General features: G+C 33.3%; 1 protein-coding gene across 1 annotated transcript in view; it reads left to right on the top strand.

The window, feature by feature from the left end:
• The first annotated feature begins 817 nt into the window (after positions 1-817).
• The window catches only part of Stacl (SH3 and cysteine-rich domain-containing protein), a 258,237-nt gene continuing 238,574 nt past the window's right edge, over positions 818-20,480 (top strand). The window contains exon 1 of the mRNA XM_073084326.1: positions 818-1,458. The gene's annotated coding sequence lies outside the window, so the exon portion shown is untranslated. The remainder of the gene's footprint in view (positions 1,459-20,480) is intronic.

Here is a 20,480-nt window from a genome sequence, read left to right on the forward strand (position 1 = left end):
TTTTATCCATCGATCTTAATTACTTTTTGTATGGGGTAGTTTATTAGTATAATTCATCCCTTATATAATTTTAAACATTAGTAACCCATTTCTGTCTTAGCGCTGGACTTTAGTGGTGATATAAATCTGCCCTTTTCCAGCGCATCTATAGTGGTATCTGAAAAATCTTAAAAGTTTTTGGATATACCACCACTTTAACTATCGCTGGAAAAATATAGATTTCTTGTAGTATTTTTTTTAAAGTAAAATTCGTACATTAGTGCAATAAAGAATCAAAGTACCAGACATAAATGGACATGGAATATTTCAGAAAAGAAAAGCGAAGCCCCTAGAAAAACGTAGAGCCCAATAGGCTCTATAATTTTATGTCTACGAATATAGTACAAAACTGATTCCAATACTAGGTCAGTCTTGTAAATTGTATTTAAAACAATCATTAAGCACAAAAACAACGGGTTAAGAGTAAAGAACACGATATATCTATTCTTATAATGATTTGCGAATTTTCCCGAAAAATGTTTGTCTAAAATAGATCATGTTTTTAAGACGTTGTCTAAAACAAATAAAAATGAGGCAATTTCAGCTCCATTCGCTCCAATATTATAACTTGTAAATGTCATTTTTAATGGAAAAGATGTGTTATGAAGTCTCTCGCCGTTTCTTCCGTATCACTCGTAGCGGTTGTAATTTGACGTTCAAAACTAATTCTGTCTTCTAACAAAACCTACGATTTTAATACGGTAGATACGAAAATAATTTACGGATTGCATGTAACGTTTTGCATGTCGTGCGAAGTGTACTGTGTATAGTGCATACGAATTGTGAGGGTTGTCGCTCTAACGGGATTGGGCTGAGCGGCAGTCCCTCTTCGACCTCCGCGCCAGCTACCCGCGCGCCCGGCGCCCGTAACGCGCGATACATGGACTACGATCGACCAAACGAACACAAACTTCTACCACAACCCTATCCTCGACCCTTCACCGAACGAATTTTGACCAGAATGACTCCCAAACTCGACCGCGGGAAACCCTAAATTTTCAACGCTAACTCCCTTCCTAATTAGTAATCCTGCTTCTAATTCTCTCACTCCATAATGCATCTCATGGGACAGTTCTACTGTAACCTATTTATACACAAGAAACGACTGAAACTTTCTACCTGCAACCTTTAAAGTTTACACGCTCTTTGTAAACTATTTACACGGTTTTAGAAATAGTTTTGGACTTTTTCATTTTTACCCTTCTAAACCTACTCAACTAGAACTCTAAGTGTGACCAAATACCTACCTAATTGTAGTATTGCAGTAATTGTGTGACAAATATAGACTATTAGTGTGTTAAAAGTGTTTAAAATAGTTTAGTGCGGCAGTTTTCAAACTAAAGTTGTAAATTATCCTCGAATAAGTGTTTTAGTGTTTTGTGTGAATGTACCATCAAGAATATATCGATCCATAACTTGGTAAGAACAATTATATAGTATTTTAATATATAATTTTTTTTATTATTTTTTGTCTGTATAATTTATGTCTACTATACTATTTCCTTGAAATACTTTCTTGATTATATTATTAGTTAAGTTCTGTTATTCTTTTATTATTTTCAGTTATTATAAAAGTTCTACTTAATATGTTTAACCACGCTCAAAGTTAACGATGTTTCGTAGCACGAACACGCGATTAAAATAAGGCCATTAAAAACTTGAATCCAAATTTTTAAATGTTTCACTAAGTTTCTACATGAAAATATTAAAACTTTAATACTAAGAAAGGATAAAATTGAGGAAAAGCTATTAGTTAAATTTAAAATCACCGAAGAAACCTTCAGTATACACATTAGTAATATTTATAAGTAACATAACATAGCCGATTTGAAAATGATCTACTTATGAAAATTGTATTTAATTTAAAAGAAGATGAAGACACAAATGATGCGGTCGGATGTCGTTTTGTAGTACGTATGCTTACAAATACTACAATCGTTTTTGATAAAAATACTTCTTCAAGAGCGGAAGTCGGCATTTTGTTGGAAATTCACAAAATGTTTTTAAACGTTAACCAGGCGAGTGTTCCACTTTTTATTTAGCTCATAATGAGGACATTTAAATTTTGCACAGTCCTACGGGGTAAAGTAATTGAAGTAAAACAGGGATAGCGTAGATTCATAGAACCGCAACGCTAAAATTGAAACCGAGATTAGCTGAATTATTCACTTAAATGTTACGAATATAATCTATTTTTTTATTTTACTGAGCAATAACAAGGTAAATTAGTGTTATTATTACAGCGATTCCTAAAATTATAAAAATCTCCTTCTTAATAGCATAAGTTTATCAGATTTTCCACAAAAGCTCTGCCTGCTTTATTTTTAATTAAGCCGGTATATTGATTGCATCTTAGTCGATTATTGAAACATGATTTTGTAAACAACTTCATTATTCAATCAGCATATTTTTGTCAAAACTATGTCTGAATGTATTTTATTATCACTGATTTGTGTTTGTACACTTTGTCCCTCTTTTGTGATATTTAACAGCAACACTGCAAGCTGTACTTAAAATATAATTTCTATCAACTTTACAATACTTCTTAAGATTGTTAATGTTTAAAAGTACCTATTGATACGTTTCTGAATAATAACTACACTATTATAGAGTTGTCACCAAGCAGCTGCGTTTGCCTACGTATACAAAGATCATATTATTCAACTTGTGCCAAGTCCAATGACATCGCGGGTATTTTTAATATGGTTTTACAATGCCAAGCACTTTATACTACTTATTTATAGTATACATATACATATCCCTTTACCACAATAGCATTATAAGTACCTACTCTGAAAGCATTTGGTTTAAAAGAGTTAAGAAGTTATTTAGAATAAATAAATGTGAACTAACGCGAATTTATATCGTAGTAAACGATTTTAGTTACAGGATTATGTGTGACATCTAAATAAATGTCCGTAACGTTATTTTTAGAGTCATCTGCGAATCGCTAAAAATATTCCACGCGTCGGTACTTACTATTAATTTTGAACTTCAAATTTTCGTCCTCCATAACATTATTTAAATCGAGAAGTTCCAACAGACGAAGAGACGCTGATATAAATTTATGAACGGCTCGCATATGAATATCTTTACGAGTTAATAAAATGAAAACGGTAAACACATATCTAATATATAATATTATAATTATATTATGAATTATTTTATTATTATGTGTATGTGTAACGACACTCTGTAAACCAAATTAACAATACAAGTATTTCATAGTATTTTTCAATTTATAAATACTTGTCAAATAATAATTTTATACGAGAGTCTGACAAAGTGACTATAGTATTCTAGAGTTAATTACATGAGGACTCTATTAAGGGCTCGTCACTTATAATATTTTTAACTCTTTACGGTAACGATCCACCTGAATTGCGTTTTTTCCGAGGGATTTTTCAACGTCAATTGATTCGCGTTGTAAAACGTGAATGATAAGGGCGTGTTTACCCTCAATACACGGTAAAGTTGAACTTCCCTTTGAATAAGTAATATTTATTTTGATGATATTGCAAGGTAAACCAGGTGGGGTGGAGGTAGAAGAGTTATGATAGGATTATGGTGAAACTTCGGAAGCTCCACCACTACGCCTGTTTCTCGCTGTAATAGCTGTGTTAAGCGCTGCTTTGTTCTGATTTGAATGGTATGATACTATGATAAGAAATACTTAATACGAGGCATCACAATGGTTCTCGGGTGTAGGTACATGTGGCTGTCCTCATGCAAGAGTCAATTACTCCTGAGGTGGATAAAATATTTCCATGACTGGCAAAGACCACTTAAGGTCAGGTGGACTGCATTCTCGTTTATTACTACTATAATATAATAAAAAATGTAATATTGAATTAATAGCATCACTTACGCCCGCTATTCATTTTGATAGTTTCTATTGACAGATTCCAATCTACGGTAGGCAAAACATTATATAGATTGAGCATTTATTAATAAGCAGCGTTATACCTTCGTTTATGTCAAAATTATCATATTTATCATTCGAGCTCCCCATTTCTAGGAATGAATATCAAATCTTAACTAAGTAACACATTTAACATAAGATAAAGTCTGTCTGATACCATTATTCAATTAGTACAGTTACCACGATTCAGTTTCAGTAATTGCTTCCACCAAAGTTTTCTACTTACGCTCGCTCATTTGTAACGACTATCTAGTGAAGATTTACTATGTGGAATGTTCAAATGAGCATTGCTATCCATTTTGTTTGTTTATAAATAGGTGCCAGTTTTTAAAAGATATTCGCGAACATTATGAAGAATTTCGGTGTCCAAGATCTATGTAACTGGGTCGAAATATCAACAATAAAAAAAATGAATTATTCTCTTATTCTCGAGTCTTAAATCATAAAAGTATTAAGAACACTTCATATTCATCTAGGTTTTCTTACTGTATATGTTTCTTCAATTCAAATTATGTCATAAACTATTTCTCAAAATTTTGGTCAAGGCTCTAACCTTGTTATGCCCCACTTTCGGGCATGGCTTAGCCCTATGATTGTTGAATACCAACTAGATTACGCTACCCCAAAAATAATTTTACGAACTTTTGTAATAGGCTACAAAACAATATAATATTACCCTTTCGTTTATTAAACGACCAAATTTAGATAAATTCATGAATTCATTGAAACATGAGGTTTACTGAACTACCGGGACTGTATTCCTAATGCATCAGGATTATGCAAACCACAGCAATTGCTGTCCGGAAGGCTTTGTACTGACATGAATTAGCAATTCGATTTAGCTCAAAGAATAAAAATAGTTTTACAGAAACACGGGTGTTACTTAACATGTTATGGATCTTTTTTTCCACAAGCGACTGGGCAATAGATGATAGTTGGTGCAATGTAGCAATACTAGCAATGATAAACATTTTCCTGTCACTCTACGGTGCACCGGAGAGCTCTACCGGTTCTGGTATGCCTGTGCAGGTACACCGGACTGTGTGGGAATAGACCTGTGCAGATTTTTGCACCTGTGCAGGATCAAAAATCAATTTTGTCTTGTGACACCGTACAGCGCATCATTGTCTTCATTCCATGCTATCGCTACAGAACTGAACACCTTACAGTACACCACAACGTCCCCATCTCATACACGCTACCGACGTGCGGTTGACCTGTTCAAGCTAACCTGGGCATGTAAACTGTCCGGAAAACCGTAGCGTGTACGACTTACATAAGTTATTTACAAGTTGGCAAGGGAAATACGCCATGTAGTAAACAAACAGACAGAACTATATTATAGTAAATTTTTATCACGAATTACTTAGAAATGTCATAATTCGTTAATTTAATGGTTTTCACTTTATGACATTCCCACGCGTTGTAAACGGGCATGCCGTCCACCTGAGGATAGCTGACCACTGGGGTCATTAACCTTACCCAGTACCAACTAAATCCTTATATCTAGGAGTATAAAATCTTGCTCTAGAAGCTCTGCGAATCTTTATTACTGCTAACCTAGCCGTGAGAAATATTTTTGATATTTCAACCCCTGAAGGGTCTAAATAAAGAATTACCTCAGTGGCGTGAAAGTGGCATGAATTTCGGTTTCCAAAGCTATTTTTTAACGTGGTGAAGGTATTAGAAATTAATTAGCTGAGGGTAGGGAAGAAAAACAAAGTCTATTTGAGAGTTTTCCTTAAAGTTCTCAAAGGTGAATCCGCACTTTTCTAATGGTCTAATGCCTGATTCTCTTTCATCCTGAGAGGGACTCATGCACGGCTTTGGGGAAAAATGTGTTGACGGTGTTTATTACAAGTCTCTAATTTGGTGAAATTTTATAATTGCCGACATTTTGTTTCTATGAGTACCTATAACCCGTCGAGTACTCTGCATATGAAGAGTTTTCTTTTAAAGTTATGATAATTTGTAAGTAGAACAAGGGTTTCATGCTGAGTTTGAGACTTTAACATAACAAAAAAATATTTAAATTGTACTTCTTAACCACATAACAAATAAATGAACGAAAAGAGACAGGGAGACGAATTTTTAACATGAAAATTTTATCGTAAGTTGACTAAATTCTCCTTTCTCGGATACTGGAGGTTAATAATGAGATTCAATTTCCTCCGGGAAGCATTCATGAAGAAAAAATAGGAAAATGTGAAAATTATCGCGCTCGGAGTAACGTCGGGAGGTATTCTTAATCCCGAGTAATATTGGCCACCTGTATTATTATTATTTTCCTGGATTAGATAATATAAGAGTATTAAAAATGTCATAAATTATATTTTACGGTGTTTATAATATCAGGCAACTAAAACTTTATTATAAATTGTACCTACCTAAAAGCGTATCAAGCTTTTATCAATATGAATGAAAATCGTCTCAAAATCTTATATACAAAATTCTTGTGTCACAATATTAGTTACCGTACTCGTCAGAAACGGCTTTACCAATTTTCACCAAATTTTATATGCATATTCAGTAGGTCTGAGAATCGGCTTCTATCTATTTTTCATAACCCTAAGTGATAAGGGTTGTTCACCCTTAACATTTTTTATTTATATGGCAACACGTTTGCCGGGTCAGTTAGTAATATTATATAATACTTGAGTAAATAATCAGTCTAATAAATATATTGCGGTCCCGTGTGATTATGTAGCTACTAGCAAATCCGTAGCAAATGAAGGTATCATTCTACAAACTGAAAACCAATAGTTCTAATTAGTGCTGTTACATATTTGGGGTGTTCCAACGTGATCCTCAAAAGTAGTTGTCTTTACACTGCGATAAAGCAATGACAGTATTTTTTTAAGAACGTTTAGTCTTTTAGTCTGTTATCATAATTTTCTAAGTCTTATCTAAAGTTTATTTCTTTCATTTATAGAAGAAACAAAATATAAATGTAAACCTAAATAAAATTTATTTGACTTAATTTAGCATTAGCCTTTGATCAACGATACGAATATAAACGAAGGATTGAATTATTATTTTCTTTGAACATCTAATGTTATAAATTTCTTTGTTTTCAGCAATTTTCAATAAAGACTTGGGACTGAGCACTATCAAATTCCGTTGAATCTAATTTTGAAGTGATCGATTGGCAAGTGGCCTAATGATGAATCCCAATCAACAAGAGTGTCAATTGTTCTAATTCTGTTGTAATTATACAGTCGAGAAATTAACGGTTGATAGAGATACAAGTGTTGGGATTTTAGTTGAAAATAATACGATTATTGTGCTTTTCGAGCGTGAATGTTGAGCGTAAATAAATCGTAAATCTTGATGTCAGTCGTAAAATAGGTCCACATTTTTTCCGGGCAGAAGGTTGATTAATATGAAAATGTATATTAAATTATTTAATTAAAATCTGTAACTACTTGCTTTAACTAAATTGTTACTACGCCGAAATGTAACTTGCTTTAACTATGGAAAGTGGTCAGGACTGCCAATGGACATCATGAATAAAGCCCAAGTACGACCCAATCCTATCTGAGCTTTATTCCTGATGTCCATTCCTGACTCCAAAGTCCTACCTAAGAACGGGCACAAATGCGTTGCTACTCCGGAGGACTAAGTTGGAACGCCTTGTATAGATGTTTTTACTTTATAACATCCTCCAAATCAGAAAAAAAGTAGAGGTGCCACCGGAGTCAAAATACTAAGAGGTCTACCATCTTCATTTGTTACTATTATATCTGCCTAACTTATTTCGTATCCTCTTGTTATATGCAGCAGCTCTATGCATATGCGCTGATGTGCACATAATCCAGGCTTATTGTAATTGGTACAAGTCCGCGCGTATCTAATCTATAGCCGTGGAGTAGAATTTCGATCAATAGATACCATCTAAAATTGGATGACTCGCTTTGTGTCTACGTTGTATGCTGAAAGTAGGACATTAGTCTCGAAAATAAATGAAAAATCGTTGTCGCTCTCTATGTGGCATACGAATTCGGAAACAAAAAGAGAAAACATTTTTGTTTGGAACGGGCTAGCTCAAAGGGATCCTGTTCATGGTTTTTTGAATAATATTGAAGTTGCCGACGAACATGTAATCCACCTGATGATTACTAGCGGACAATTGGAACTAGCTCCATAGTATAGGGGTTTCAACTGTCACTGAACACAGATGTGTTGTCTCTTAGAAGAAAATATGGTCGCCACCTATGCAAATCAGGCTTACCGTACCACCGAAACGCAAGAACTTTTGCATGCTAAAAAAGGTGGTTCGACTCCGGCGGCACCACCGCTACACCTATTTCTATCTAATAACAGTAGTGTTAAGCGCTGCTGTGTTCCGATTTGAAGGGTGTGGTAAGGGTGAAAGACTTTTCCGAGGCGTTCCAGCTTAGTCCTCAAGGGTAGCGGCGCACCTGTGGCCGACCTTAGGTGGGAATATCTAATCCTATCTGGGGTTGATTACAGATGTCCATGGGCGGCAGTAGCCACTTACCATCAGGTGGACTGTATGCTCGTCTGCTGCTCCTATATTATAAAAAAAATGCTAGAAATAGGTACTATCCTTCCCAATCGAGCTATACTAGTTCTACGAACTTAAAAATATTATGGTTGGATTAAATTAAACTAAAGTAAGGTATATAAATGTGGAAATTCTCTACATAAAATATAAAGCCCTATTCACACCGCGTCTCAAGGTTGTACCTTAATGGCACAGTTTAAATTAGGGATGGCGATCCTTTCCGAAAAAGATAGATTCTTGAATCGATTCAAATCGAAATGCAATAAAGAATCGATTCTTCAAAAATCGATCTTCGATCTTTACAACTAGAAAGGGTGAAGATAGCGAAAAAAAATGTCATCAGGACCAAACAAGCACATATGTCTATAACACATTCAACTAACTTCGAAAAAGTCGACTTTCGATTTTTTAGTATGAAAAATCGATTCACTGAATCGATCCTATACTGGATATCTATTAAAATAATCTTTTTTTTGGCCCAAAAGATCGATTCTTCAATTAATCGATCTCAGATCGGCTTCCCTAGTTTAAATCCCTCGGCGCAAAATATCCGATTTAACATATTCCGCCAGCTCTGTATAAAAATCGACATTTCCTGAAGCAGCTCTCGGCTGCGTTAAAATTCTGAAGACCTCGTTATCTGCATTTGATATAACTGTATCTACCACCTATGGATTTATTATGAATTCGCTTTTATTTGATTTAAAATATGAAGATCTTGCGGAATATTATTTTATCTACATTATTTTTTATGAAATGGTAATCCACAAGTTCACTGTACTTATTAGGTGGATAAAAAAGTCGACCTGAACAATTACTCTAAAAATAAGTTGTCTTATGCCGTCCCACCCATTTTTTGGCGTAATTGCTATAGTCGTAACAATGTTTGTGATTCGTAGAATACATCATTTTAGCAAATTTTACCTCTTTGATAAGACAATTTTATTAGAATTCACACACAAACGAACAGACATAAAAGATTTGCTAACTATTTTGCTAAAGAACCCTGACAAAAGCAACTGGAATATTTTAAACGCAGGTAAATCGTGCCCTTACAATTGCAATGTAAGTATGTATTGTAGAAAATACAGCTTTAATTTTGACTTGTACATTTTCTGCACCTAATCTCACCACGAGTTGAATCACAAGTATTTTTTCCTCGGATTGATTAGTACGTATGTCGCAGCACCGCAAATGGATCTGGTCACTACGATTCAATTCAACCCGATTACGTCAAGTAAATTCATTTGTGATCCGGCAAATCACGAAACATGCAAATGTAAGAACAAAATTCTGATTTTTCTGCTAGATCCACTTGTAAATAACGAATACATGTACAAACTGAATACCCATTGTACCAAAATTGGCAAACATAGGCACTACTATGAAAATAATTTCCGTCTGGCGCACAATTTGAAACGGACCAAGTAGGCATGAAACTTTCCACATATAACGCGAACAGTAAAGTGAAGTTAATCCTATTTCGTTTGAGCAGTCAGACTTCACTAATTATGCCTGGCTTTGGCTTCCGAATTAACGTGTTCATACCTGCATATTAGGTATTCGAATCGTAATATAATTTCCTTTGTTGCGAGTTGGAATCGGATTTCGGGATTGGATTCAATTGTTTATTGGACAATTGTTCTCAAATCTTGCTACAAGTATTATAGGAATAATAATAAATGATTATTTAGAATATTTCATTGGGTTAGTAACAATTTCACTTTTATAACTAACTAGCAACCCGGCAGGCTTTGTACCGCCTCAAAATCTATTTATCAAACATATTTCATATAAAATATAGCCTATGTTACTCGTGGATAATGTAGCTTTCGAATGGTGAATTTTTAAGAATTTTTAAAATCGGTCCAGTAGTTTCTGAGCCAAACATTTTCATTACAACCAAACAAACAAGCAAAGTTTTTCTCGTTATAATATTATAGTATAAATGTTAGTAACAAATACATGAATATCAAGGCATTCTACTTGGCTGAAAAAGGATAGGCCCCACGTGTAAGATCATGAAATAATTATGTATGGGTCTATGGGTGAACGTGTGGGGTATATTTCATAATTAGTCATAATGGTGATATCTCATAATTAGCTATTGGCTTAAAAGTGGTACGAAAATATTTGAAGCCTACATTATTGATTAGTGTAAGATAAGCCTTCTCTAAAGTACGGTAAGGTTTGCTCCAGACTTCTTTCAGTGGTCGGAAGCTTATCTCTATATAACTCCAGAGGTCTGGAATTTAACCTCATGACACATCTCTGATTTTTAAAAAGTTGAAGTTAAAATAATTATGTGTTGTCGTACTTATACTTGATTATTTTTACTGGAGAATAATATGTTAAAATGAAAACTATATGTCTGTTTTTAATAATGTTCTAATAATGGCTAACGTCGTTAACTACGATTCTTTTTTGAAATAATTTCTCGTAACTTATGCCCAACAGTCGAAAATAGGTTAATACCGATGGTGATATTATAACTCCTACTCCTACTCTCATTTAATTTATACAGATATCAAATGAACTCCTTAAATGAAAATTGATTATAACTTATCACAATGAATATTCGAAAATGACAAATCAAGCAAACTAAACGTACTTTAGTGGCATCTTTGTATCAAAAACCATATTTCAGATATAGACAGAACGCGGCCAATAAATAATTTGATACATGCATGATAGTGATATCTCATAATTAGCATTTTCATGCATTGTAGGGGACGCTAATCAGTCAATTTGGCTGTTATCAATGTGTTATCAGGCGTAGAACACTCTCGGAAGCCCTTTGGCGGCTTAAACACAAACGTACCTTCTATGTATTGATGTATATGCTTCCAACTTATTGGCGACTTACATAAAATTAATATTAAATTCTAATAATGTTAGTAAGTAACATTTTAAATTATAATTATGTATTTATGATATACTCCTAGTAAATTTTCGGTAGATTTGATTTGAATTTCCAGTTTTTGTGAGTCCCTAGTAAAAATTATGAAGTAAGTTATCATGGAATAAATTTTATTTCAGTAGTGTCAGTAATCTTTGTAATGAGTTAAAAGCAAGTAATCTTACAGTTTTAAATTACTTTGACTATAAAAAGTATACTGCGTGCGTTGCGGGAATTTGGGTAACGCACTCCGTGCGTCTTGATTGTGCAGAACCTTATAAAACTATTGATTAACAATATATACTATACTCATAGTAAAGTATAGATATCTCACCACCTTGTAATTGAAGGAAGCCATTAAATGGCTTAAACGGTTGACGATTCTGTCAGCCATTTAATGGCTGTCATGGTGTAATTTACGTGGAACAATGCCGACATGCGCAGTTAAGTGGAGCAAAAACATGAAATCGAAGAAAAAGTGCGGAGAAATATCGTTTCATTCGTAAATTATCTAAAAACTACATTTTTTTAATATTTTTCAAACCCAAAAATAGATGACAATGTCAATTTCAATTGTAAAAACTGGTTACATTTTCTTGCTAGGAGTGAATAATCTTAACTAATCTATGACTATACTATACACTAATTAATGAGACAAAGACAAACCTTCAATCCCATCAATATATAAACTTAGCTGTAACAGCCGGGAGATGTAACATGCCAATAACAATAATTAATTAATCCAGTACGTTAGTTGATCACTGTTCGTAATCCATTACGTACTAAGGATGTTGATCCACGGATTGGTAATGGATTACACATTATCGTTTAATTAACTGTTCATCATTAGAGCTAGATTAAATTTTAACCGAATATGTTATTAAATATGTTCGGTTCAAATTAGTACACTTTGTTCAAATGGTCAGACCAATTAGTTTAAAACTCAAATACCTATACTTAAACTTTAAGTATAGGTACTGTATACGTGAATTAGAATTTATAATATGCATTGATTTTATACATAAACGTAAAGTCATAGTCAGAATCGGAGATCGTATCGTAAATTAAGTAATTAAGTAAATGTAGTAAAATAATATGTCATATAAAAAATAGAACAATAATAAGTAAAGCTTGTATATAGGCTAAGTACATTTAATACAGAATATGTACATTGATTAATATGTGAGCAATCATTGCATTAAATTATATAATCATTCATAATCATAATATAATAATATAGTAATTTTAATATAGTAATTAAAGAATGAAAGATGCTGGAAAATCAATACCAGCAGGAAATAACAATTATTTAAAAAAAAAAAATCGGAGATCGTAGTTTCGTCGCCACAATAGTTAAAATTATATTCAAACCTCCAATAAGTTTTCCAAGAATTCCATGGGAATCAATAAAGGGAATCGCTATGACCAGTACCTACGTAGAATTAGATAATTATCAGAACATAAGGATTAGTTAGCAAGTTATAATTAATTTCTAATAGGCACATCACTTTGACAAAATAGAGGATTCTACTTGGAATCGAACCTCAGTCCAGTATATTTTTTTTATATAATTATTAATATTTTAATCAAATCAAATCAAAAATTTTATTCAAAATAGGTTCTTTACAGAGCACTTTTTGAATGTCAATACAACTACCACCACTTCACAAGGTGTTTTGTTATGGAGAAGAAGCGGCGAAAGAAACTCCATAACACACATCTTAAAAAAAAATGTTTTTTACAATGTTAAACTTAACCTAATGGTACATGTGGAGCTGGAACTACTTCAGACCATACCGTTTTATCAGTCAAATAATCACTTAGTTTATAGTACGCTTTTTTACATATGTAATAACCATGGAAACAATGTAACATCAATACTTAACTATTGTATTTTCATAACTTCTTTCTTATCATTGACGTTTTTTATTATAATTAACATCGATATTGTGAATTTATATATTTTTATCTGTCTACAGAAATGTAATTATAATGATCATTAATAAGTGTAATTGGTGCATAACCCATCTTCTTAACATTAAACAATAAATAAATAATTTACAAACACAATTTTCCTCTTTGCTGAACACTAGCACTACCATGAGTTGGCATAGAAACGCCACTATAGAAATTGTAAATAGAAAACTATTGTCATTTTGCTAGTGAATAACATAACTACTATCGTTACGGTATTTCTTGACAACGTCTGTCAAATTAATGACTCATGGGACCGAATTTGTATGGCAATAGATCATAATGACATTCGCTAGCGATTTGATTTCGATAGGTTTTTTACGTTACGAGTGGCTCACACTACGGAATTTAGTTCTACGAGTAACCACCAGAGGCGCTGTACAATTTTTCATACATTTATTTTACGCAGTCGCTAGCGAGTAATACTTTTGTAAACTCATGGTAGTGCTACACATGTCAGAATGTTAAGTATTTTTATATTATTCATGAATACCCATGTCCATACCAATGTGTTTTCACTCACGCGAGCGTTCTAATGGTTGTATTACGAGTACTTTCGTGTGTAATGTAGCTCTTTTTTATACATAGTTGAAATAGGTACTTTATTATGTTAAAATAAAAAATACTTTTGCATTCATAATTGTAGGATAATTTTAATAATAACATCATAAGGAATTCTGCAAATAAAAAAGAATCGCTTCCATTAGCAATAAGCTACCCTTGAGTACGAGGTGAGTATACCTGATGTAAATGTCTGTCTACACTACTCTACACACTTCAAAACAAATAAATAATAGTTAAAAAAACTAAAAAATACGCTTTTATAAAAAATTCGACCAAAAAATGAAAAATAAATAATAGTTTCAAAAAACTAAAAAAATACACTTTTTATAGAAAATCCAACTAAAAAATAGAAAATAAATTTCTTAAAATTTGAATTAAGAATAGTGTAAATAAGATAAAAATATTTTTTATTGTAAAAAAAGCGTGGGGTGCATGGTGTCAATAGTTATAAATATTTTATTGATAGATATTGAGTAGAAGGATTATCATTTTGATAATATCTTAAAAAGCACCCCACGTTTTGAAGGGGGTTAAAATCATGTTCAAAGATTCCGTTACATACTAACATACCAACATATCAACATACATACGTCTGAAGCTAATAAAAGCGTATTAAAAACAGTAGCGTTTAACATTGCTATTTTAAGGCAGAAATAAGTGTAATGTAGCGGTGGTACTTCCTTAGTCGAACCACGGAGATTTGTATTTTAATAAATAAAAATTCCCACACACACCTATAGTTTTGTTTAAAGAATAATGTGTAAGCCAGAAAAGCGACCATCTGTTCATATAAATCCGGAAAATATCATAAAGTGTGATATAATGCGATATTTTGACGATGCCATATGTCACATCCGAGAGTATTTTTGGATGCCCCTAAATAACCGAATATATCCAGATAGAATATCCGGTCTCTGTGTGCCACTTTAGTACAATAAGTGAGAAAATACAATACCAACACCTACATAGGTATTATGTTATCTACATTTGTAGGTGTACGATTGTATTAACATAAACAACGTATTGTGGAAATTTGATTGAAAAACGTATAATCTAATTAAAATAAATGTTATAAAAAGTATTGCACTTATTATAAAAGCAATACGGTAGTAAATGTATTAAAAAATCAACGTAATGTATTAAAAAAAATCAAGTAAGTTGAGTTTCTAAACTTCTGGACTGCTCTGAAGTTATTGCAAGTAGGTGTAGTCATACAATTTGCTATGGCTACGCGATTCATTTCTATATTCAGAGCGGACTAGCAGTTTCACGGGGACTATAACGCATGTTGGTTTTACATTAGTGACATAGGTTATTTACAATCAGGTGGCTAGCCTGATTGTGAATAACCTATGTCACTACAGATACAGTGCATTTACACTACCGATATAGCAGATAATAATCCTAATTGAATAGTGTTGTCAAACAAATATTTATTATACACATTCTAAGAATTCTTAATGCTCAGGAGTAAAAAATCTTCTGAAATCGACCTTTGGTAGGAATCCTATAGAATTTGTGTACAGATAGTTAGGACCTGTAGCGACTATGTAAAATCAGGTGGACTGCATATTCGTTTGATGTGCATATTACGTAAAAACACGTCACTCGCATCTCTTGCCACTTGTCGTAACAAAGAGAAATGTTCAATGTATGTTTTTCATTTTCCTCGTTGCTTGCCTACTATTAATAACGTGGCCTCACATACAAATTACTGTCTGTGATACCTTTTTTTACCCGACTGCCAAGAGAGGGCCATGTTTATCGTGCGTATCTTGTTTATGATGACACGATCTTGTATGGAAATTTGCAACTCCGTTCTTTTTGCATCTTACAACAGTAACTGGATTTTAAAACCTTTTTTTATAATTTAGAAGTAGCAAGCAAGCAGTCTACCTGATGATAAGAGATCATGGCTTCTCACTGAGAGTGTTCACTGAAGTATGTTTTCTTCGAAATGATTATTGGCTATTGGCTCTAGTGGCCTTTAGCTTTACCAGGTTTTGCTGGCGAGCCTAAGATTCAGCCGAGACAAGAAGACTATGGATTGGATAACTTCCACTAAGAACTAAGATGATCGCTTCATTTGTAAGCGAACGGTCTTCCAAACTCTTTCACCGAAACGAAAACGAAACGCAAAACTGCTTCATGCTAAAAATAAGTGAAAACATCTCACTATAAATACAAAAATCGATTACAAACAAGACATTCACTAGAAGACGGTGTCGCTGTCAATCTGGAAGGTTGACATCGCGTCTGGCGCTAAAAATTTCAAAGGTCGCGGTTTGAGGAAATCGCTGAGAGCCAATAGGTGCTTGAATAGACGAGCGACTTTGTGTTGCGACTTCACGACTCAGTCGCACAAATATTTTATTATGTCTCTTTGATGATGATATTCTATATTTCTTTTATTTCTTGTTCATGTTAACGTTACTTCCAATATTAAAGTATACACCATATCATTGAACAAACGTGGCATTATAATTAAGCTCCAAAAACAATATTATTGATATTAATATAATATCATTATCGGAAAATATTAATACCACCCTGAGTAACATAACTTTGAGGTTATCTGAGCAAAGAGGGTACTCTTTACCAACTAAATCTCCAAAAAGATAGTTTGGGCCTAACCTGACTCTTATATGGTTAAAGAACTGAAGCCATGGCATAAGAACACAGTCTGTCATGTATTTAATATTCGTTTTAACGTTTAAGAAATATGAAAACTGAGAAGCATATTATAATCCTTAACAACAGTAAAAGTCTAACAACAGTTAAATAGTTTAAAAACTTTATAGTAGAAAGGATACTACAGAATAATGATTCACGTTTCTTGTTTATACGATGAAGTAAACACAACATTCACGACAGAGTAAGACACAGTGACACGTTAAAACGTTCTCTACTTTGATGACTTACTTTTGCGTCTTTACGATTCCTTTCCGAGCTTCTACTATTAAAAAAAAAGTGGCGGGTGTATATTTTTATTTCTTGCATATGCACGCATCGTATGTGGGAGGGAGAGTAGTATATACTCCATGGTTTAAAAATATACCATGATACATATTAGAAACGGATTGTTACGTAGTTTTAATTCTCATTAGAAAGTTGCTAATCTGATCGGGCCCTAATTCGTAACGAACAGCTGAGCAGATCCCGGCCACAGGTGGAACGCAGAGTACAAATTTAGCTCGTGACTCGTGGCCCGTTCATTGTCACCAGCACTCGCCAAGGCCCCTACAAATTGTTGGCCCATCACACAACGCAATACAAACACTAAATGTTACGTAATTGCGCGATTTTTAATGCTTATCAAGAATTGTCCTAATGCTCGCTCGTAGAAGTTTACGATTTAATTGTGAGTGAGTTTTAAGGGGAATTCCGTTGAGACTGTTTGAGTGGAGATTTATTGTGTTCTGTAATGGGATATTACTTTTATTCAACAATATTTATTTCTTTTTTTACTACTTAATCTACCATTTCCTATCTAGTACATTAATATTTTTCTTCTTACTTTTTCAAACAAACTTACCAAACGCTTACTTAATGTTTTATTGAATAATTATTTTAAATCTTTAAAAACGTGAACGTTTAAAAACTATATTCTTGATTATCGATTATCTATTAGATTAATAAAAAACATGTTTATATTTATTTATGCACGTAAGACGTTATACTTCTGTGGTGTTTTTAATAAAAAGTACACAAAATAAAAAAAAATACAAGATGGTTAGTACAACATGGTTCGTCACAACTCTCACGATACGTAACTTAACGTTTGTGGTGTTAAAATCCCAAAGAAATTTAACTTAAAAAACGTTCTTGGACACCAATCATCATATGTGTTCCAAAGGTATTTTTTTTTATTATGTAAGAGTAGCAGACGAGCATGCAGTCCACCTGATGTTAAGTGGCCACTGCCGCCCATGGACATCTGTAATCAACCCCAGATAGGATTAGATATTCCAACCTGACGTCGGCCACAAATGCGCCGCTACCCCTGAGGACTAAGCTGGAACGCCTCGGAAAAGTCTGTCTGCCTTACCATACCCTTCAAACCGGAACACAGCAGCGCCTAACACTGCTAGAAAGCTGTGCTTTCTGCTGCTGCTGCTTAGGTAGAAATAGGTGTGGCGGTGGTGCCGCCGGAGTCGAACTACAAAGAGTTCTACCACCTTCATATGTGTTTAAAAGGTGTTTTATAAAAGTACGGAACTTTTAAAAACACCTCTTTACATAGATTATTAATATGAAAGGTTTTTCTCTGTCCAGTCTATTGTCCTTTCTTTATTTCTAATTCCTATTTTATCTGTGTACATTAGAATAGCTTTCCGAACGTAGGTCATTACTGCCATTGGTGGCAATAAATCTCTCGTAAGTAGCCACTCGGTGTTCCACTACAAACTGTCTAGCAGTAAATAACTGGGCAATGCCGAAACCATATATTAAGCCTAAAGTTTGTTTTCGTTTGATGTAAAGAATATTTATTTGCAAAGAGTTAATTAATGTTTTCGAATATAATAAAATTATTACTGAATCCATAGATTAGTAAAGATTACTCACTCCTAACAATAAAATGGAACCAGTATTGACAATTGAAATTGTCACTGTCTTCTATTCTCGTGTTTGAAAAATATTAAAAAATTTAGTTTGTCGATCATTTACGTATGAAACTATATTTCTCCGCACTTTGTCTTCGATTTCGTGTTTTTGCACCACTAATTGCGAATGTCGGCATTATTCCGCGTAAATTACACCATGACAGCTATAAATAGCTGGCGGTGAGATATCTATGACTGAATCCGATAAAACATTTACATTATCCATTTCGTTGAAGCTATTAAATTCATATCCATTAAAATATATTTTAATGAAATATTATTCCATGATTTTTATTAAGCGCTTTTATTTAACTTGTTTTGTTAGTTCGTATGTATGTAAAAACAAATCTTGGAACTGAATTTTAAACAATTTACACTGACCTATTGAGCTAAAATATTGCGTACATTTGTTTAAAGATGTTACTAAAAAGTATATTAAAAAATGTTTAGTATATATTTTTTGTTTGTGTCATAGATTAGTAAAGATACTTCGCCGCCTTGAAATTAAATGAAGCCACAAATGGCTTATTATCGTAAGTTCTTTTTTTGAATTCTTGACAAATAAAAATATTTTTAGAGAAAATTTATGAATAACTAACTAATACTGCGTTATTTACATGAATTTACATAATAAATAAATAATTATTTCAAATATTTTAGGGATATTTTAGCACGGAGACGTGGCAAAACTTTTTTACGCAAGTATTTCAATTCTCAAAACTGGGTACATTTTCTAGTTAGGAGTGAGTAATCTTTACTAATCTATGGTTTGTGTAATAAATTTTTAAGTTATTACTTATACTTCTTTAGGAAAGCCAATTGGTATAACGAATTTTTTTATAAACGTTCAGTCTACCTGGTAGTAAATGGTCACTCCTGACCATGGGAACCTTTAACATGACAGTATGGAGCAGGAGTAAAGGAGGCAGGCAAGAACAGGTTCTCTCTGTTGCCAATCACTTTTGTCACTCCTGAGGACTAAAATGGCGGTCTCAATGGAACTGGTATAAATGTCCACAGACGGCAGATAACATTTTTCATCTGGTGGACTACAATCTCGTTTGCTACGAGTACTTCAATCCTTACTAATATTATAAATCTGAAAGTAACTCTGTCTGTCTGTCTGTCTGTCTGTCTGTCTGGTTGTCTCTTCTTCACGCCCAAACCATTAAACCGATTTTAATGAAATGTTGTACAAAGATAGTCTGAGACCCGAGAAAGGACATAGGATAGTTTTTATCCTGGAAATCCCACGAGAACTAGGGATGGCGATCTAAGATCGATTAGGAGATCGATCGGAGGATCGATCTTTTGGACCCTAAACATCGGTTATTTTAATCGGTATTAGTAAGGATTGAATCGTAAACTATGCATTTGATCAAGTGATGATCTTTAGCAAAGTTGAAGGTACGAATGTTCAGTTTTATGTATGTTAGTATGTTATATTATTTTCTTTTAAACGCGGGCGAAGCCGCGGGCAACAACTAGTGATATATAAATTATACAAAAACCTTACTGCACCTTTCAAACTAAAAACATAAAATAAAAATAGTAGTGGCATTGACACCTCCGCTGAATAACTTAAACACAAGCTTTAATATCAATATTAACTAAATATGAATAACTTGTATATAGAGTCCAAACCACATCAAAGTTGCATGTGTGGGTGGATAATATAAGCGTTTAATATACGACGGTTGTTAACTGGGCCATAATTACGTCTCTAATAAAACATAAAATGTGAGCCACTATTCATAATACTATATTATATAAGGTAATTTTCCTAGCATGGCTTACTGTGCTCATATAATTTCTTTTATATTGCGGTACCAGCAGAATAGCTACTTTTGGTATCAGCTAAACCAAAGACACACCCATACAAAAAAATCTAAAATCCAAATCATTCAGATATCTGTCAGATACCTTTGTGCTTGAGACAGGTACCTATAG

This window comes from Epargyreus clarus, unplaced genomic scaffold, assembly GCF_041222505.1.
Source record: "Epargyreus clarus isolate Ecla_fem2 unplaced genomic scaffold, WU_Ecla_fem_2.2 ptg000021l, whole genome shotgun sequence".
NCBI lineage: Eukaryota > Metazoa > Arthropoda > Insecta > Lepidoptera > Hesperiidae > Epargyreus > Epargyreus clarus.